General features: G+C 40.9%; 1 long non-coding RNA gene across 1 annotated transcript; it reads right to left on the bottom strand.

The window, feature by feature from the left end:
• Nucleotides 1-356: 356 nt before the first annotated feature.
• LOC138405333 (uncharacterized) lies at nt 357-2,785 on the bottom strand. The gene is made up of 2 exons (XR_011239052.1): nt 1,996-2,785; nt 357-1,078 (listed from the first exon to the last, which is right to left on the bottom strand). It is a non-coding gene; the product is annotated as an uncharacterized lncRNA (long non-coding RNA).
• Between the last annotated feature and the right edge of the window lie 19,331 nt (nt 2,786-22,116).

Below are 22,116 nucleotides of genomic sequence, written 5' to 3'. Positions count from 1 at the left end.
ATTTTCTAGCAATGAAAGTGTCTGCAAAACTGCAAAACTTATGAGAAAACAACAATGTAAAAAAATTATAATTACGATTTTGTTGGGGCTCATCATGATATGTTTTATTTTGGATATCTAGTCGGGTAAAGAAAGCACTTGGGCAGCCACTAACAATTATTTTCAGTGCAGCTTCATCGGCAGATTACTTTCTTAATTGTTTTAATGATGAAATATTAAAATAATACTGATCACAATTTCTTAAATCCCAAAGTGACATCTTCAAATTGCTTTTTTTTGTCTGACCAATCGTCCAAAACCCAGATATATTTGCTTTACTGTCCCATAAGACAACAAAGGAGTATTTGAGAAGCCTGAACTCTGTAATATTTTTATTTGTGCTTTAAATGGCTTAAACTATTAATTATCAGCATACAGTAGAGGCTGATTAATATACTTTTAATCAACCAAGCATTCCAGCTTTGAAAAGCACTGCAGTACAAACCTATTCACCAAAGACCACCAAATTGAACAGAAAGTGGAAGACGCACAGGAGGACCTTAAACTCTGAGCTAAATTTCATCTTCAGGATTAACTCCCTGGTGAGCATTTGGCGTAAATCAGCCCATCACCCCCTGAAAAAAATTTCAATCTTTGTGAATCGAGTCAAAGAGGCATTTTGTCTCCTCATTTCAGGAACACTTAGTGTTGTGTTAGAATAACTGGGCTGGCAGGCATGTGGCTAGTGGCAGTGGACTGCGGTGAATGAGTTAAATCAGCCCCTTGTGAACTCGACCCTGTGTCGTCATGAGAGGAAAGAGGCCAAAGACTCACGCAATGAGGGTAATCCAACAGTGAGCCGGTGTGGCAGCACTGCTTCCCGCTGGTCCCAGAAAGGCTCAAATAACTCCCATGTGCACCCAAGGAGAGCAGAGGACAGGCATACATCAGAGGGGGAGCTGGAGGTTGCAGCAGTGTGGATTTATCCTGGAGTTCGAGAGAGATGTTCCAATTGTAGCCTGCACCTAGTTGCTTTAGTGTCATCAATTCTGCCAATAGTGGAGTCGTTGAGTGTTGAGGTGATGGCTCTGTGTACTGTCTGCTGTCACAAAGATTGGTTACTGTGAAGCTAAGATCTGGCTGACTCTTTTTTATTGATTTTGCCACTGTTTTAAGCTTTTGTGACAAACAGTGAATAGTAATTTTGATTTTACCTCAACCAAAGGTTATGTTTTCATTGTAGTTTGTTTTTCTTTCCGTCTCTGTATCATTTTAATTACTCAAAAACCTATTCCCATAAGATTTTGTGAAGGGGTGGGGCATGACGCAATGAAGAACCCATTATACATTGGAGCCTTAGTGGAAGTATGTGCTCTCCAAGTGTGCTTCTAGTTACCTCCACCAAGGAAGTCCAGTATTCATCAGTATGTGTCTGTTAGTTATCACCCCTCTAGTTTTATAAGTAATGTCAACACTAAGGTTAATGCTGACAGCCTTGTTAAAACAAGTTTTCAATTTTGATATTGGCAGAAGATAAAAAATAAATAAATAAACAAACATTACCATAAACTTTACTCCTTCTATGTACGATACATGAAATTAGTGATATATAATGTCAGTTCTCTAAGGAGTACAAACTACTGACCTTATATCCTTAAACCTTTGGTATTTCTGTGTTAGTTTATCGGCTGACATACACAGTACAGATTTCTTTGTAGTAAGCATACAATGACTGATATGTCATGCTGGCAAATAAATTGCTAGGCTTTAATAATTTCCAAACTACACCTCAAAATCGCCCACAATACACATTAGCACCGTGTATGTAGTGGCACAAATCATGTTGTCAAAAGTATCTTCTAATGGTCTCAAATGTTATATTCCAGTAATTTATCCTCAGTCAAGTGTCTACAGTGTGTTGGTTTATCAGACTAATTAATTTGAACTGAAGATTTCCCTGAGCTGCTTTTGCCTTATCTAATGAGAGACAAGTGCCAGTCAGACTGGGAGCCATACTGCTGTCCGGCATTAAAATAGAAGCCTTCAGCAGTTTTGTCTGGGGCGTGACGGGGGTTTGGAAGGGGGTGATTGCTCCGACCAGCAGCCGCCACCTGCTTTGCTTGTTCACGCTGTCATTGGTGCCCTTTTTTGGTGTGAGCGGAAGCTTTAAGAGTTTAGCTATGCCTTTGATGCCTTCTTTGATTTTCAGAATATGCACGGGATCAATAAGGAGCACAGACTTCAAAGATCAGGCACCCCTCACCTGCTGCCAGTCACCAATCTGAAGTGTTTCCAATCATGTACACAGACTGAAGAGAAAAAAGAAAAACAGCCAGGAGGAGCAGGGAGGGGAGTTGACTTCATGATCAATAAAAACTAATACCATACGTGCAGAAATTTGGCGGCGTGATCAGACTAAACAAAATATTTCATCCACTTGATACTTCTTTGCATGTTAATATGAGTGAAAGAAAAGAACAGCAGTACATTTCAAAGTGAGAACATGCAAGACTCTTTTTAAAAATCTGTTACAGCCAATGCCTTATTTTACGAGCCAAGATGTGCACTTATAATTCCAAAGCAGACACACACACACACACACACACACACACACACACACACACACACACACACACACACACACACTCACACTTCAAAGTGCTTAGATTAATGCGTAATAATCTCCAAGAGCCACAACGGTTTTAATAACTCACTCAGATGTCTCTAATATGTCAATCAAGTCTCGAACACTAAACATTCTGATAATAATGCTTTTTTTCTCTCTCTGCAAATCTAGTAACCTAAGTGGCAGCAAAGTTCAAAGAAGCAGATTGTAATGCATGTTATGGAAATAAACCCGGGACTGATTATCCTTTAAATCTCTGGCTGCCCCAACCCCCTCTAAAAATGGCTGTCATGATGAAATGACTATCCTTTATTACATTCTTCTCCCTTAATCCTACTCAATTTATTAGAGGGGGAGTGCCTTGGCACAACAATGGCAAAACACATTTCCATGGGAGCCCACACGGCATGATGTCCACGAAGGGAGAGACAACTGATTTCCTATGCAAAGGGTCCTTTTGAACAGGGGGGAAAAGGAGACAAATGATTCTTTTATTGCAAATGACAGTGTTTTGTTTAGGGGGGCTGAGGGTAGAGAAGCCAGCATGACTTCTGCTCGTACACTTTAATTCAGCCGATGCAGGTGCATGGCTAATTGCAGGTGTGGCAGTGCCCAGCCTCCACCTCTCTGTATCTCCATCCACACACATGCAGACACTCACTCAGACTCTTGGCTTTCTGTGTAGACATTAGCCAGGTACTGAGAGAATAGATCAGCAAGCAGTTCATTTGCATTTTCGCCATTCAAACTCTGCTGTAAGTCTGGCGAGAAACTGAAGGGCCCTATTCAAGAATCTTAATAGTCGAGTGGATATCACAGTGTGGGAAAGCTAAGCACAAACTTTTCAGTGCAGGAAAGTTTACAAAAGACTTACTGTGAACTGTTAGCTTATTGTCTTTGAGATAAATAATAGGGGGAAATTCAGTTTAGTTTCCCCCAGAAGGAGGGGGGGGGGCTGAAATATGGCAAAAGCCAAAAATCCAGCAGCAAATGTGAACGAGCAAGTGCTGTAATGGGAAGCTTTGATTTCCGTTTTGTCAGTTTAACAAGATTTTAACCACGCTCCCTTTATGTCTTTACTCTTAAGAAAATGTGATGTGAGAAATATCGGCGAAATTAGAGTGGAAGAAAAAAAAAAAGAAAGAAAGAAACTCTCTCTCCAAAATCCCAAATGCGAGGAAATTACTCATCAAGTGATTATGAAACTGTTGGCATTATAGAAATCAGAGTGAAAGAATAGAGTCAGGCGAGAATGAGGGAGAGGGGGGGTGGCAATTTGTTCTCAATGGACAGCGGATGAAGAGGTGGCAAGTTAGTCTCCAATCTGAAGGGTCTCCTTGTAAAGCTAATTCCAGTTAATGGCCAGGGAACAAGGCTTCACTAACCCACTATATCTGACATCCTGGCTCCAGGCAATCAGACTGACATTAATGCAGGCTCCAAAAGAGACAACCTCGTCATCAGGAATTTTCCTCATTGGCACCGAAAATGCCAGGCTGCACACCTCTGACTGCGTGGCCCCCACATCTATTAACCTTATTGATTTGGAGCCCTGCTGAGCCCCTCCAGAGCTCCTGCCCCCCTGCTGCCGGACTGAAGTGGATCAATCCTACGCTGGGGGCCACAACTCGATAGCAACCCGGTGCTCACAGACTACTGTTTACGTCCTGAAATGAATATACACATAGATGCTGCTCTTTATATTCACTGCTCATCCGACGCAATTTTGTCAGAGGATTGTTTAAAAGTTTTGATAAGTTGAATTAATTATAATCTAGAGGAAGATTTTGTTTAATAGCTTTATTGGAAATGGACCACTGGTATTCACCCACGTCCAATTGTGTTGTTTTGAATGAAAATAACAGAAAATAAAATATGGTTAATTGTGAGAAGGAGCACCTTTAGTGTAAATGAACCTCTGCTGCTACTCTTCTTTTTTATAAACTATTCCATTTATTGATTTTTCAGTGCAGTTAATTTGTACTAACAAAGTGCCCTTCAGAGTAAATATTCTGCATCAGACACTTGAGGCAATCAGCATCCTTCGCCCCACAATTGTACACTTAAAGTTTAATCAATGCAAATTGCATGTAACAAACTACTTAATATTTTGCCTGGCACCTTTGGGACAAAAGCTGTCAGCTTAAAACTACTACTAAGTATTTTGTACATTGGCTCTAGTGTATTTTATTTTATTTTATACCTTTCCAAGAAGACATGGATATACAATAATATAATTATATATTCACTGGTATTTTAATCTGTATTAGTTTTTGAGTGAGTCACATACACATACTTCAAACTTTACTCTGTGATGAGCTCCAAGTTCCAGTGCTTTTTGAAGTAGGGTTTCAAGTTAAAAAAAGGCATCTGTGAAAACAACCCACTGTGTCTTTAAACTTTGAGCACATTCTGACTGACCAGCTGTATCAACTCCAGCAGTACAGCAACACCAGTAAGTCACTGATATCTATTATAACTCTGTGGGACCCTTGGTTGGAGTCTATGATCAACATCGTGACTGATGGTGTTTAATTTTCGGAACAGCATTTAATTTTCTGTGTAAAGCTGAGCAGCTCTGGTAGAAGTGGCGGCAGCACACTCTCATTTTCTCCCAATTTAAATGTAGCTTGTAATACGGCACCATTCACCCTGCCAGCGGAGGAGAGCACCGTGTGGCAGCGCAGCGCTCGATGCCTGGTAAGTCTCTACAGGCTCTGTGTGAAGGAAGCATAAGCATCAGTGTTGAGAACGGTCGGTCACATCTGCGACTCATCATCAGCCAGTGGAGCCCAGCAGGGGGAAAAATGTACACCCAGGGCAAATCTGTAAACACCAATTTAATCTGCATGGAGAAAGTTACTGTCATCAGCTGTGACAGCGAAAGCCTGTGGGCCACGCCAATGCGCAAAGAGTCACTCTTCTTCCCCCAATATCTCTGTCAAATGCAGACATTAAGCCATTATGGACGTCAAAAATCTGCAACTGAGAAGTTATTTTCTCTCTGCCAGTCAGCACGGCAGAATGGATTTTATAGGGCCACAGTGTAAATGATGTGGATGCCCTGCAGTTCCTCCATTACATTAATTGCTGACAAATTGCTATTGACCTTTGGAATTAGAATAATAAAATTTTGCATTTATCAGCACATAATTATTCATATTTCACATGTTTTTTTTTATAATGAGGAAAGAAATGGTGAGAAGGATATGCAACTATTAATGGTCAGATTTTGTAATTAATTTAGGTTCATACTCAGAGTTAAGCAGATTTTTACTCATATCTGTAGATTTTAAAAGTGACTGCGGGTGTTGTGCTCATGTTGTTTCTTGGCAGTGGAGCCAGGCTAAGGCAAAGTCAACACCCGGGACGATGAACATTTAACAATAATGAGAATTACTAGCGGTCCCTCCCCTGTTTTTCATACCCTAACATCCTGATTTCATGGGTGACACTTAGGGACCCCCCAGGCTCTCTAATGTGCGCTTGGGGACCCATGTGGTCTTCATAGCAAAGGCTTTTTATCAGACACAAGGATAAGTGTAGCAGTACAGAGGAAACGAGGAAATGCACCATGTTCTTCTGGATTTAATACAGTGGAAATCTCATGCAAAATGAATTTGAAAGCATATTTTTGAGGTAAACCATTGTTTACACAGCGACATCATGGTCTGGATTTTCCTTATGTCCCTGCAAAGCTAGTATTTTGTAGCTGATTACCGATGCAAACACCCAAATGGTCAATGTGTGACCGGTTCACGCTGGCAGTTTACCACCAGTAGAAACTGATGTCAGTGGACTGGTGGCCTAGCATCCACGGTCTGCGATCTGTCAATCCAGTTTGGGGTCACCATGTTTGCAATGGCAGGGACTTACACGGTTCAGTTGGCTTGGGCCCATAGAAGAGAAGGGGGCAGGCCGGGCGGGCCATCGGACTGCCCCCTGGGGCGGCCCCTGACAGACTAGGAGCATCAGGACAGATTTGGGAAGGCAATGTCGACGGGGGAGCACGGGAGGGTCCAGTAGCAAGGGAGCAACCCTACAGCAGGACAGCTTCCCAGAATTCATTACTCACAGCTAATTTACAAACAAGGGGGAAACCTGGCTGCAAGACAGACTTCGGCTTGTGGCCTCCTGCTAGTGCCCCGTGCTTTTCACATGACTTTTCAATCCTCGTTTTCCATGGTCAGCTCATGGTTAAGTCAAGCATTTGAAACTTCCACATGGGTTGACAGAGTTGAGACAGGGATCACTTTATTTATTTACCATAGGCTTGTATGGTTTGGCCCGTTCTCAAGAGCACTGGATGTGGGAGCACATTGAGCTTACCCTGTACAGTATCTGACCTTGATTAGATTTTCTCGACACTGCATGTATTTTCTATCTAATCAAATTGCGGTCCTCCAGGCCCTTGATTCATTTTAAAGATGCTAGAGGTTCAGGAACATCTCTGGGAGTTCCACATATTGCATCACTCCTGCTGCTTTAACCCATTTACTTAATATTACAGAGCCAAAGCCAGGGATTCCAGCATGGGAGTGGTTGTGCGTTGCGCTGGGCTAAAATAATTAGATGACACCTTCAATTGTCTTGTCACCCACTTTAAGCAAGACATTCACAGCCCCTAATTGAATGAGCCGAGAGGAAGGATGGCCCAGACAATTCCAGTAACTCGTAAATCTTCCATAAACATTATTTGTTGGGGGGGAATGGTGAATCCCATGCTGTTTAAATTCCTTAGGCCTGCTGTTGTCGATTAAAACGACAGTCAGCTGGACATCCCTGTCCTACTGTGTAATGGTCAGTGGCCAGGCCAACAACCCCTGCTGCTTTGAGTAAATTAACACTGGGCAGGACATTCTCTGTTGTGTTTAAATCACTATACAAATACATGGGCAACAACCTCAGGAGGTCAAATGTCAACCTAGACAAAAAAAATAGTTTGGAAACCCCCTCATGTACGTAAACACAAGCTGTGAAGCTTTATTTATTTGACATATTTTCCTGAGCGGCAGTTGATTGGAGGCTAACTGAGAGTATGTTGATGGTGGAGAATTAAAGTGGCATCTAATTGAATATTTGCTGTTGCTGTAATGCACAGTTGCATTACAGAGCTATAAAAAGCTATGTATTTAAAGGAATGGCACTCAATACAATGCTGAAATTAGAGATGGCCTTTAAAATGTAAATAGATGGTCCCGGTATCCACGCTGTAACCTACAAAGAAATTGAATTACACAGGGATAAAGCATAATTAGATACTCTTTAAAAAAGGAGATAGTCTAATTATTGGTGAAGCAGCTTAAGTTGCTTTGCTCCTTAATTGAAGTACATCATGAATGCAGTGCGAATCTGTCCTGGCATGTTCAAACCAAATCTAAATCTTAATTAAATTTTGTGCAAAAAGAAAGTGTTAGAGAGAAGCCTTAATCCATTTAAGGGAGGATGGTGAAGGGCTATTAGAGCGTATTAATTCGTTAATCAGAACTTTGTGTGGCTATCCTTTACTATATTGAAGTCTGCACTATATTTGAACCACACAGCGGGAGGTGTATACAAACAGCCTCTAGCCATTGTGGATGTAGGTGCTCGGCCAGGAAATTAGAAAAGGCTTTGAGTGAAGTCAGGAAGAAAAAAAAATAGCTATCACGATGGTGTAATATTCTCTTTTTTCATGTGTTTTCCCCCTATTCTCCATCATGTTGTCCTATTATACCAGTCTGTTGATATTTCCTATTGAAATGGGATCATCCTCAAACAAGTACCTAAAGGCAGGTAAGCCGTGAGTGGCCAGGCTAACAAAGGCACCGCAGGGGTCAAGTTCCTGTGTAAAACCTTGTTAATGACATCATAATGGACAGAGGACTATATCTAACTCCTGAGTCCGACTTCAAAGCAGGTGAGAGATGGAGAGAGAAAAGAAGCTTAGAAGATGAGGAGACCTTTCTATGACCACGTCCTCTAATGGAGACGCCATCCATCCTCTGTGACGCAGCATGGCCCCTCTGTCTCAAAGCCTCCAACTGCAACACAAATATATGCACTGAAATGCACAACAAAGCCAATTGCTTTTAAGCCCGCAATTGAGTTTTCTAGTCCTAATACAGCTGCTGAAGAAGCCGCATGCTATTCATGATACTTTACTGCCAAAAAAGAAAAGTTGAGGACACATCCTTGACAAAATCCTCTTTTCAGACATAATCCACCTAGCACCATTTTACTTGAGGACTGGAGTGTGTAACATCTGATCTTATCCCAAAAGCTATTCAACGTGATGTAGTGCCGGGTTGATTATGTTCCTGGTACACACAGGACCCTTTCACTCCTTAGTGCCTTCACACCTGGGATAATAAAGAGGATTTAAACAGGTCTGAATAGGTTAACCAGGTGTTGAAACAAATAATGGTTTAAAATTGTAATTAACATGGCTTGAATAGAGCATTGCTCTTGGTAAAGGTCTCCCCTGTTGAATGACTTTGGTATGCAAGGGAACACAAGACTGAAAGGGCCCCGTCTTTGTCACCAGAGAGAATAAGGAACTAATGGGGAATTAAGATCTTTAGAGCCTGTGTGCTTCTGTTATATGGCTTTTCCCCTTTTCTTCGAGGATGTAATGCTACAGTTCCTTAGTCCTGCCCAGCAAATTAGTTGCACTTCCCTTAAATGTTTAACTGCTGCCAGTGTGCTATGGTAAGATGTATCCTAATTAAAAGACCATGTGCTCGCTTACTACCACAACAGACCAGAAAACAAAGCTTTATGTAATCTATCAACACAACATCGCATGTAATGCTTTATTCAGTTTTCATCAAAAACTGCTTCTAATATGTTGGTTTAAAGATGGTCATCATCTTCAAATACAGGGATGGTACCTTTCAAACCTTACCTAACACTTATACATGGGAAGCATTAGCATTTAAATGGACTTCTGTTCTTAATGTGGCCATTTCATTATAAGCCTCTGTGGTCAGAAACACATGCTGTCTCTTTAGCTGATGCAGGCACTGCTGAACAAAAGGTGAGCGTGCAGCTGTAATTTATTTACATATTTATTTAATACAGATTTATTTTCTCTGAGTGTCCTTGTAAATTGGAGTGGGTTTACTTCCATTTGGAGTTTTCAAATCCTCTCAGCTGCAAGTTAGTCAAAGCCGAAGGGTCACACTCTGCAAAGTTTCCAAACATCAGCCACGGAACTTCCACACGGTTCTTCATTTCCTCTGAGTGTTTTGAAGCCCCCCGCAGAGAAGGTCCTAATCTTGACGCATCAAGCAATGAACAGAGAAAAAAGGCTGATTGCAAGTGATTGACAGGCCATGCGGTTACCACAGTAACTCCTTTTTGGTTTCTGAGGAAGTCCAATTCATCATCAGAATAAGATGACTCTAAAAGGGTCCATTATCATAAGGGTTCACATGTGAGTGGCGCAATCGACTACCTGCGAATCGATCGAACCGTCTGAGTCAAGCACTCAACACGTGTGTTTAAAAATAAGGCCAAAGTGTGCGGGGAATATGCAGGATTTTCACATATTGAGCTGTAATTTACTTTGTGTTTTACTGCTCTTTTCCAGCTGCTGCTGCTTTTTTTTTCTTCTCTTTCTTTTAGGTCAATTGCTATTTTATAGGATTATGGATCACATTCTTAGAATAGTTTTTCAACCACAGTCCAGTGATGAATGGGCAGTTTCACATGCAGATGCAGATCACGTCACTGAACTATTAAGAGCAAGGAGAAAACAGATAAATACAACATACAAACACATGTAATTTATTTTAATGGGCAAAGGCACTTCCACAAGAAAATCTGTTTTTTACCAAAGTGGAAGTTTTGATGACATAACAGGAAAAAACTGTAATTTCACCCCTGCAGAGGAATGAGTAAACAAACAACACCCAAACTCGCTCTCTCTCCTCATCTCTCTTTCGCTCATACACACACATAGTCACAAACAAAAGTACCAAATGGTGTTATTGGCACAGTACAGATCCTATGATGAAGTAATGTTGTCCTCCTCTTTTTCAGGATGGTTCAAGTTTGACTTTACTAACCTTTCTTTCTTCAGCCTTCATAGGGCTTTCAGATTTTATATATATACAAACACATAAGCAGTCACTCATCTTGAACCGATCGGTATCCCATGAAGTAGATAAACATGTTTTATGAATTTGTTGAAATAAACAAGCAGGAAATCTCTAAATGTTGTTTGAGTACGGCTTATATGGACACTAACAGTTAGTGTGTTTGTGTGTGTGTATGTTTTTGTGTGGTCAGGAAGCAGGCCAAAGCAAGCGTCAGCATCAGCGTCAGTGCTGTGTAGCGTCAGTGTGTCAGAGGCAGCGGGGGCCATGGCACCCATGCAGGCTTCCCATCAGCGCAGCGATAGAGCTGAGTCGGCCAGACAGCACCGCGGCACACTCCAAACTTACTTAGTGTAATTAAAGTTGAGAAAGGTTAAAGTTTGACACTGAGACGAGGTGAAGGGTTATTTCTCCCAGGCAAGAGACAATATAGGGTACCTCGTCAAAGTGGCTAACCGGTGAAGCCCGTGACCCTCCTGGAAAGTGAGGGAGACACAGTGGAAATGCAGACGCACATCTAGTATCAAGATTAGGCGTGAGGCCTTGAGAGGAGGGGACAATTGTGTGCACATGTAATTAAAGTGGCCAACCTTTTGTGGCACTGCTCCTATTTGACCTGATGCAGGAACATCCATCTGGAAGAAGGAGTGTGTAATAGTCTGTGATCCGTGTCTGGAAGGGTTGTGAGGATATGCTGAAGATTCAATCCTCAGTACAAACACAACAAGATGTAATGTCAAGTCCAGGGAGAGTGGGATATATAATGGTTTGAGAATGCTATAACTGGCTTGTCAGCGGTTCATGTTCAAGACAGTCAAGCTTTGAGACTAAACACCAAAAGCACGTGAACTGCCCTTTTGTCTCTCGTTAATGAAATTACCTTTATACCATTAAGGTCCAATGAAAAATGTCTTTTGTGTTGATAGTTTTCAATAATCATTTGCTGCTTAACTTTGCAACTCACTATACTTCAAGGGCCTGTTTTTTGTAAAAGCTGAAATGGGATAACAAACTTTCCCCAAAAATTAAGTAAAGATGGATGGAAGTGTTTTTATATTGCAGAGATTATCACATCGCTGATCCTTCCCCTTGTTCTTTCATTAACTAAATATACAATTTCAGCGTCTGCTCCTTCTGCTCCATCACTGACATGTAAAAGCAGGCCCACACTGTAAATGGCACATGGATTAAATTAATGCAACTTGATTGAAAGATAAGTGAGCTACAGTAACTACTGGCCATTGCCATTACTCTAATTTATGCATTTCTTCAAAGGACGTTTGCATTACTGAATTTGTGATCTGCTGTTGGCACTGCAGGGATTCAATTGGTATTCACAGAACACAATATGCCATTAATACAATGAGAAGGAAATATTAGCTTGTCCAGTAGCTGTAGTTTTGATGCAAGTTCACTTCTCTAGATATGAAAGAAAGTTGGCATTATATATAAAATGTATAAATCACCCAGCCTTCAAACACACACACACGCACAGACCATATGTGTGTTCAGTCATACACTCTCAGATGCAGACGTAGGACAATTGGCACTTTGGGTCAGGGTCTCCGCTCTTTCAGCCTGAAAAGATGGAACACATGTCCAGGGCTTTGTGGATGTCAGCAGCCCATACAGGAAGCCCACCGTGTTTTGTTGATGTGTCACTTGCACCCTCTCCCCTTGTGGTGTGGCGAAACCCACTTTCTGTAAATGATAGTCCCCTTTGTCTGCCATCAAAAGCACTCCTTTACTCTCCTCCTTTCTTGAATGGGTCTTGGCAGCTGTCATCCAAAAAAAAAATTGTGAATATCATTTGAAATTAATTCATCCAATCTATAAGTAATTACATATTTTTCCCCTTGAATTCCCTCTCTGCTGACCTCCTCCACCTCAACACCCCACATCATAATTATTGCTCCTAGCAACAATCTATAGCTCCCCCTAAAAAAACAAATAAACAGCAGACACCTCAAATCATTTGTAAAGTGAGCGGGGATGCTTAATAGAAACATCATTAAAATCATACATTTATTATGCAAACGCTGATGGAGTTAGTTATGTCTGTCCAAATGTCTGCATTACAAATGCCTCACTTGATTAACTGTCAAATTTGATTACAGATGGATTATATATTTAACAGCTGTAGGTAGACCACATCCCGGTGCTTCCCTTTTATGTTTTCTGGTCAGTCATTAGCATACAATTTGCAAGCATATGGGTTGTGTGTGTGCGTGTGTATGACAGAAAGTTCAATCATTCTGTGGACTGTAATAAGTAAAGCATGATAATAGGGATAAAATAAAGTTTTATAAATGTTAAAGGTTTTACATCTTGAATACAAAACAAAGTTATTTAATACCAAATTTTGGTTGTGAAGCCGAAGCTTCAGCAGACATCCAGTCTAGGAAGTAAAAAAAAAAAAAGCTCACTGCTCGATCCTGTACCTCTGAGCTCCAGCAGATATTAACATGTAATGTGCAAGCTCACACCTTCTAAAATGGAGAGGTAATGGGCATTTCTTTTTGATGTCTTGTCCTTTAACTTTTCAGTCTGGCATTTTTAATCCAGTTCAGATTAAAACACTCCCCTGTTCAGATACTCCAGCTCTGCGATATAAAGCTCCTAATCTCTGGTTCACAACCGCAGAAAATCCTATTAAGATCACCTTCGGTTTAACACACACATTGTTCGGAAATGCAAAATATGCAGCTTCACCGGTGCACTTTTAATTGAGGGTAAAGTGCCCCTGGTAGATAGATACTGCACTGTATGCAAAACCATTAGAAACATTTTGAGAATGTCTGTCAAGAAGAAACCTCCAAACCACAGCCTCTCTCTTGGGGGCTCCCTCAGGGCTCAGCCATGGGTGGGGGGCACAGGGGTTCAGTGGGGTATCATCGGGTGTCTCACAAGAGGTGTCAGCTTGAGAGGATTTGACTGATTAGGTAATATTCCTGCATGTTCTTGTGTAAGCAACATTTCCAGGAACCTATCCCCCTGTAATTCTTGTCCTCGCCTTCACTCCCTCGTAGCAACTTTCATCTCTTAACATGGCGACTCTGTATTTAAAGAGCCGCCAGTGACAAACACCTTGATGGCAGTGGCAGGCGTCAGCTTTCCACCGCAAAGCCACTTACCCCAAGAGGGCACCCCCCTGGTGGATATGGTGACGCGTAAATTGCCCTCGCATCCACCATAGCAACCACACGGTGACACGGGAGAAGAGTGTCTCGGCAGAGGTTTGCTGCCATTCATCATCACAACCTCCTGTCCCACAGAAATGACCTCGTAAATGCATCGGGCTCATCGACTTATGAGAGGTTGCTAACCTGTTGTTCCCGACTGCAGTGTCAGACTCCTGGAGCTAAAAGACAGAGAAAAAAAAATCTAGTTTCCAAGGTGACCCATGATTTTTTTCAAATATTTGCAATTGATGATGAAGCTGTCAAAGCGTAATATTGTTAAAATGCACCAAAAAACATTTCGAGAGCAATTTAAATCTCACCAGCTCACGTGCACAGTGAGAGAGGCTAATGCAAAACATAAACGACCACTTTATGGAACATAAAAGAGCATGACAGCTCACATGAAAGCCCCCGAGGACATCTGACAGACTTTTGATGTACTGTAGCCTTGTAGAGAAGCGTTCTCGACCCCTCAGATAAATATGGATTGAAAGATTAAACATTCCCCCTTATTTGAAATCCTCACACTGCACTTGGCTTTGCTGCATTATTAAGATACAATTACAAGCGACATCTCTATATTCACTGCTAAATAAAGCTCTTCGCACCCTTCAGCACCTGCAACCCAGTGCAAAAAGACTGCAGGTGATTTCTGCTACTGTGTGTGTGTGTGTGTGTGTGTTCATAATTCTCTCTGATTTACACAACAGTAATTGAACAGTAATCATATTAGTAGATTATCTTTTTGCATTGAGTGGAAACTGACTAAGAAACAGCACAGAGCTGAGGAAGTGGATTTTAAGGAGGGTGGGGTTGAGGTTTCTTTGGTGAGAATAGATGAGCCTTTTATTTCTAGGATTTGTGATTCACGGATTTCAAGCGACGCTAAACCCAATTTCTGGACCCCGCTTTCAAATGAGCATGTGTTGATATAAACAGGACGGTGGTCAGCCATCTGTTCTAAAGATAAACGTGTGATCAAAGGGCATAACAAAACACGCGAGGGCTTTTTTTTTCCTCCTCCCTTCTCCTTCTCCTCTTCTTCGTCTTCTTTTTTTTTCTTCTTCCTTGAAGGAGAGTTTAAAGAATGTGGAACGGTTTCCAGGGGATACGAATGAAAAGCTTTCGGAAATGTGGGGAGGAATTGAGCTGAAGGGGCAGCTTCTGACAGAAATTCCCCCCGTAGCTTTTGGAGCCGTGTGAGGAATCACCAGGGTTCTTCTTATCACACAAAGGAAGGCAGAGATGTGGTAATATTCAGTTAAGGTGCTCCCCAGCACTCCTTTAATAAAAGTTGTTTATTAATAAAAGACACAGCAACACACTGGCGCCTCTCGTCGACCTTTAACCTCTGGCCTGTCCCCTTAAATTGCTGTTATTACTATTGTGAGTATTTTCCATTTCACTGCTTGAAAACAAACCTCCACCTGTTTTTAGTTTAGGTTTGTGCCTCTTTAAATATAAATTTCACTTAATTTGCACACTTTGATTGTCCAGCTTCTCAAATGTGAGAATTTGCTGCTATCTTGAATAATATTGTTAAATTAAATATCTTTGTTGGTCAGACAAACACAAACAGTGGTGAGAGATTTGAGTAATGAGGAAAAATCATCAATCAATAACATCCCAAATGTAAAAAGGCTTTGTATATTTAAAGGAAATGCATCTATACCTTTATAATATTGCACAAGAGACATTATAAAATCGGCACACACACATTCAATGTTTTCATTACTGAATGATTAATAAAACATCCAATAACAATAATATCAGCCTCAGTCAGTTTGTTTTGTTATCGTTAAACTGATTCTCTTTGGGATACTGCAGATGCAACTGGAGGCTTCTCTCAGCCAAGTTCTGTGTTACACATGAGCAGCTAAAGGTGCAGAGCTGGAGAGACTCTCGCCTTCAGTGTTTCCAGCCACTACAGTAGGAGTCTGCCTGCTGCCTCTTGACCCTCTTACACACAAAGGATTAAAGAGGGGAGAGGCATCTGGCAGAACACACGCCAGCCACACTCACCCTTGGCTTGGACTCCTTAACACACACACACACACACACACACACACACACACACACACACACACACATAGAGGTGCCTGCATGCCCACATACACGTTTGCAGATGTTTGCACATGGACATCTCATCCCAATACAGTTTATGTAAAGAGTTATGATTGCATATGATGGCCACAGTCTTTGCAGTCACCCTAGCAACCAATCAATCTGAAGGAAACCTGCTGCATGTCCGTTTACAGCAGAGTCAATCGAAGTGTTTTTATTTAGTATTTTTGGCCGTGTGGGCAGCCTGGCTATGCATATTTAAAACAGGAAGTCGTCCTCATCCTGGAACGTTCTCGTTATTGGTATGTTGATCATTCTTACCCGGCTGCCCTCATTAAGTCTGACAAGTCATGCAGTGATTAAAAATTGGAATGCTGCTACAACAGTGTAAGCATTAGGATCAGTGACTGCCTTAACTCCCAGTGACAAGGAAAGCCTGGCCAACGACTCCTCTCCAGTCAGTGGGAAATCTTCAGCCTGGCTGCCTTCATGCCGATTCAAAGCGACAGCCCCTTAAAGTGTAAGAGAGACTGCCAGTCCAGGATTCTCGGGTGGGGGTTGGTTTTTCCACTTCTTGCCTCTATTATTATCCGGGTTTAATCAGCTACAAGACGAAGGTGAAAAGGCTTTACAGAAGCAAGTACTGGGAGCAAAGCCACTGCTCCAAAGCATCGCCACTGCCACCTTGATTGAAAAGTACTATATGAATACCTGCACCATATGCTGTTTTTGCAGTCAGCCCCATAACAAATATTCAAGTCGACAGTTTGAGAAGACACTGAGCCAATTTGTGTATCGTTGCTTCCTCACTGCAAGTGTAAGTGAGAAAACATGGCATTGGGAGAACGGAAAGATCTGTTTGCATGATCATCTTCCAAGTTCAAGGACTCTAATTAATCATGTCTGACATTTCCGACTTCGCAAGTCAGACAACACGCTGAAGTTTCAGCACAGTATAAAGTCAATAGATGCCCAAAAACTTTTATACAGACATGAAACAAACAAGCATCATATCACGTGTTCCTGTGCATCAGTGGGATGGATTTTGTTCCTTGCCCGGTGTGGTCTTGCCCAGTTTGTGGGCAAAGGTGATAGATTGTTGGGAAAGAGCCAATGGATAGCAGTGTCTGCACCCATATGCTTGTGATGGCAGGAAGCGAACGGGCGAAGGCACAGCGTGTGCCAGCCAGGCTTTGGCCTGCCACCAGACCCTGTCATCACCCTCACCTGCTGGGAGCAGAAGGCTGCATGCAACTACTGAAATCCAGACGCACGAGCTCTGAACCAGAAAACAGACCTTTTTTCTAATAGGATACATTTTTAAATGTTTTGACTGAAGCAGCAATATAAACAATTTAAAATGTGGTAAGGATGTCCAGGTTCAGGATATTCATTAAATTATTTTTGAAATCTCAGTCAGGAAGTCTGTCAATTGTATGAAGCTAAAAACTGGATGGCCATTGTATTCATTCTTATATCAAAGTAATCTGCCTTTTATTGGCAAATCTTGGCAAGAAGACCAATCTACATTGATTAAAATCATCATTTTGTGACTTAGTCCTAATTGAAAACTTGTTTCACTGTTGTTATTATGTTGTACACAGGTTGATGTTACCTGTTCAGCTCCACCCCAAGTACAATACATTGTGATGACAAACACGAGTTGTAAACATATCTTGCTTTGTTTAAAAAAAACAAACAAAGTATCCTGAATTTAAAATTAAATGATACACAACAAAAAAAATGCCATAAAGTAAGGACTGATATTCTAGCTGCGGCACCATTGGTAAGTGGATGTTGAACAACTACAATAAAGGAGCTTTTTGTAGCATGAATTAACTTCATCTAAAGAAGACGCTTTGAGGGAAACTTTCAAAAGCTGAAATATTTCAGCGCTGATGCTCAGAGCAGCAGTTGTCTGGTGGCAGCTCGGCTCTCTCGTGTCACTTGAAGCAGTCGCTGTCCTTCAAAACGCAGCCTCATGGAGTTCAAACAGTGACAGACTGCCAATTAATAATTAAATCACAGGACATTGATCTGCTAAGAACAGCACTTGACTCGGAAGACAGAGGTGGGGGGTGAAATGAAAGGCATGCATCCTTATGAGAGCAGAGCAGAAATAAAGACATCTCTAAACCTTTTCAAGACAGTAGTGAATGATGGATACCATCAAACTGCACTTCTCCTATATCTGTATTTAATGAATAGTATGCGCTAAGCATGTAGCTTGAAGTTCACTGCAGAGACATTTCTTCATTCTTATTTCTCTGTGTCAACGTTTTTAATTATATGTTGGCAGGGCTTACGATCTCATTAAATTTGAGAGTATCATTTGGATGCTTGAAAGACAGCTTAGTGTCACTCAGTGCTATGGTGATGGATATAATAAATCCTACGCTTTCTAATCCCGTGATGTTAAATTCATTTTCCAAACCTGCAAATAAATCGCCAAAGACAACCCTCTGAAATGCGTAATAGCAGATGTCACGGCATCTGCAGACAAGTTGGAATACCCTTATTTCACAAGTGTCGGATAAAGATGGAGAGAAGTCAGAATAGAGAGCAGAGAGGAAGCCGACTGTCACCCTGTCCCCTTCGCTGTAAAACACTTCATGGCATGTTTCATAACATTTAGCATTTGGTTTGTGTGGCGGTATTGATATTGAAAGTCTTGTATTAATCATCTTCCATCTAGTCTCATTTGTGGACCATTATAGGAATTATCAACAATTTGGATACTGCTGCTACTCAGAGACAATATAGATTTATATTTGTATTTTATATTTAATCTCATATCGCCTCTCTTCTCTATACTTGTGTTTTAACGGCTGACTGTGTTAGATGCAGAAACTGCCAAACAAGACCAAAGTGTTCTAGATTCCTTTTTACGAAAACACTCGCAACACAGATGTTGTTAGTTCTCAATTTAAAAATGTGTTAATTGTTACTATCCTGAGCTATTCAGAAAAAGATTCATAATCTTTGCAGTAGTTTTATATCCATTGGTTCCAAAAAGAAACAAAGAACGTTGTTCAATATAATTCAACTTAAATTTAAAATGTGTGGTGGTATTCTCTCAACATACTGTTCTACTTCTTACATGACCGACTTTGTGATCATATAATCATCTTGATAATGTCAACACTTGTCAAGGCGTCAACAAGGGAATCTTCCCCCTCCCCTCTATCCATCCATCCATCCCACACAACATCAACATGACCCTGCTGGCAGAGATGGGGCCCCAACTTAAAGGGACACAGCCCTGGGAAGATTTGTATTTAGTTTCCCCTTTCCAAGCACCCTGTGGACATATTTAAAATATATGAAATACTAGTTCATTATTATTAAGGGTTGATATGATATTGTTTTAATGAAATGTTAAGTCTGTGACATAGTTGTGACATCAAAAACATGCTGTCCCAGTCCACCTTCAAAACAATTAAACAGATAAATGACGGATAATAGGCTTTGAACTATAAAACAACTAATATATTCCTGAGCCAAGGGAAACTTTTGGTCTTTTTTCACTACATTGAAAAACTCTGAGCCAAAAGACTTCAGATGACTTTTCATGCCTGATTGCTTCTTGATCAACCTTAGACCAGAGCTCCTCCGTTGTTTCTGTTTTTCCAGAAAAGCAGTGACCTGCACCACTGTCTGCCGGAGTCTTTGGAGGGAAATTAGTGCGTTTCTTATCCATTTGTTAGAATGAATGAAAGAAACGAAGAGAGAAAGAGAGGGAGCTGTGTCTGAAGAATACGAAGCAATTAAAAGAATCAAACCTGATTCCCAAAATCTGTCCAGTCGCATTAGAACGTTTCTGGGTTTCTTAATCGGCGGACAGAATAAGATTAAGGGATTGTACTCATTGAACCAAGCTCAGTGTTCACTTTGAAATGAATGAGGACTCAACAGGTAATTACTCCACCTGGAATTGACACTGGACATTGATTTTCCTTTTCTTTTTCTGCACTCACCAGACTGCAGTGAGAAAACTGAATTTACCTTGATTTCTCTTTGTAACATTTATCACTCGGGACATTTTAAAGTACAAAACAAGGTGCTCATTGAGAGGCTGCTGCCACAAAATGGTCAATATCTGAAATTAATATATTCACTTGAAAACACACTTGATTATGCATTTTTACCATATGATTTATTTTATGATCCTACAGCAGGTCCAGACGTAGCAAGAGGGGGTTGAGTGATTACATAAAGACTGCGACATGCTAATCAAAATGTGGTGTAATTATTGTATTTACTCCTAATGACTTATTTCATGTCGTCTATACTGCAAAGCACAAAACTTATGAAGTGATGGTATAATGTGGGTCTGTACACTCCCAATATTTCTATGTGTACAGTTTTTGTAAGTAAGTCTTGGATTTCAGTTTCAGGTCATGGTCCAATAATGGCAAGTTCAGACTAGCTGGCTTTAATATTTGTTTTATCGCTGTGCTGTTTACACTACACAACTTGTCTTTTGATCAGGACTGTTGTCGTGAGTTCATACTACATTGTATTCCTCTGTTGTGTGTCTGTCTCTATACCACCCCAACCCCGCCCTGCACTCTGATTGGCTGTAATTGTTGAAATGATATTTGGCTTCGGTCACATTGGCTTGATTTTTTACACTACACATGCCGGCAATTGGGGGAAACATCGGGTTCGGGCCATGTTTGGAAACATAAAAACCTGCTAGGTTAGTTTTCTCTTGGGTACGGATGGATTCAGACCGAAATTTTGGCCCTAGGCATACTCTCACCCACCTCTCAGGAATTTTGAATTGAGCCAATTACTTATGACAGTATTTTCATGTGGTCAATATAGAAATATAATCCACTTAGTGTTTCTGTTGATGTGGTTTTAGTATTAGATTTTAATTTTCTTGATCTCTGCTCTCCTTTATATTCATAAGAAACAACAGCATTTCATTTAGTCTCATGCAGGCTAACAAAATGATGAGAGCCACACCTTGTTATACCCAATTGATGTGACACTAAACATACTAGAATTAGAATAGATTAACTGTTAGCTCGGCAGCAGTCGTAAAGCACACAATCCCTCTTCTCAATGAGACTTTGGTGTAGTATCCATTTCAGAATAGATAACAGTCCCCCGCTGTTTGTTTGTGTTGCAGCGCAGCCCTATATACCTAAGAGAGAATGTTTTCTCTCAAACTCCAAAATTAGATCAAAACAATATAAAACACACAATCCCAGAGCCACTGGTCCAGAAATGCAATAACATGTTTTTTCTCATTCCAGCATTAATGAAGTTCATTCCTAACAGTTTAGTCTAATTCGTACAAATTGAAAGATGGGCTCCGCATTAGCAGCAGTGAACAAGTACAATGACAACTTCATTACCATAAGTAGAACTGTGCATCATAAAAATCATATTAAAAATTGCTCCCCAAATTGCCATATTAGTTTCTTTATGGGGTAATTTCTACACTACACGCAGTAATAGAATATTTTCTTTACCCTCCAGTGCATATTAAACTCACTTATCTTCCCCTATAAACTCTGGGCGTTGTGGATTTAATGGTGAAATAAGGAAAGTTGCCTCTTTTCTATGCAGGCAAATATATTTACAATGCGAAGTTGACACTGGTAAATGCCTCAGAGAGGGAAATGGCCAATTCTGAGACTGTCACAACATGGTATTTCATTTCTTATTGGAGCACTGCCGTTGAGTAGAACATTTAAAGTGAAATAGTTTCCACACAAAGGATGAAGAGGGCGTATATCACACGGCTCCGTGGCTTAAAGGATAGGCCAGGTTTGGATGGATGAGACCGGGAGTCAGAGAACGCCAATAAATGAGTGATAAATGATTCAGCTCTGATTAGAAATATTGCTATTTCTCAGCGCTGTCAGTGGAATAAAGGCATCAGCACAATGGACTAGTTACTGCCTTTTTCATAATTGAGACTAGACCTTCTAGCTGTGCCCCACAGCTTATCATTAATCAAGCTGAATGAAGCAGAGGCAACGTGACAGCTCTGGACAGCACTAGATGAGGAAGGAGCTTTTTCAGGTAGCAGGGCGAACCTCTGAGTCATTCATCCACGCTCAAGCACTTAATTGTTTTGTTGCTACTTTAAAAATTGTATCTTCTGACTGCACTTTTCTCTTTAATCTTAGTTAATCCATTTTTTAGGTTACGTTTGTGTAGTTTG

Source organism: Paralichthys olivaceus, chromosome 17 (assembly GCF_024713975.1).
Source record: "Paralichthys olivaceus isolate ysfri-2021 chromosome 17, ASM2471397v2, whole genome shotgun sequence".
Classification (NCBI taxonomy): domain Eukaryota; kingdom Metazoa; phylum Chordata; class Actinopteri; order Pleuronectiformes; family Paralichthyidae; genus Paralichthys; species Paralichthys olivaceus.
The sequence above is the reverse complement of the archived record's forward strand: the minus strand, read 5'-3'. Positions and strand labels throughout refer to the sequence as shown.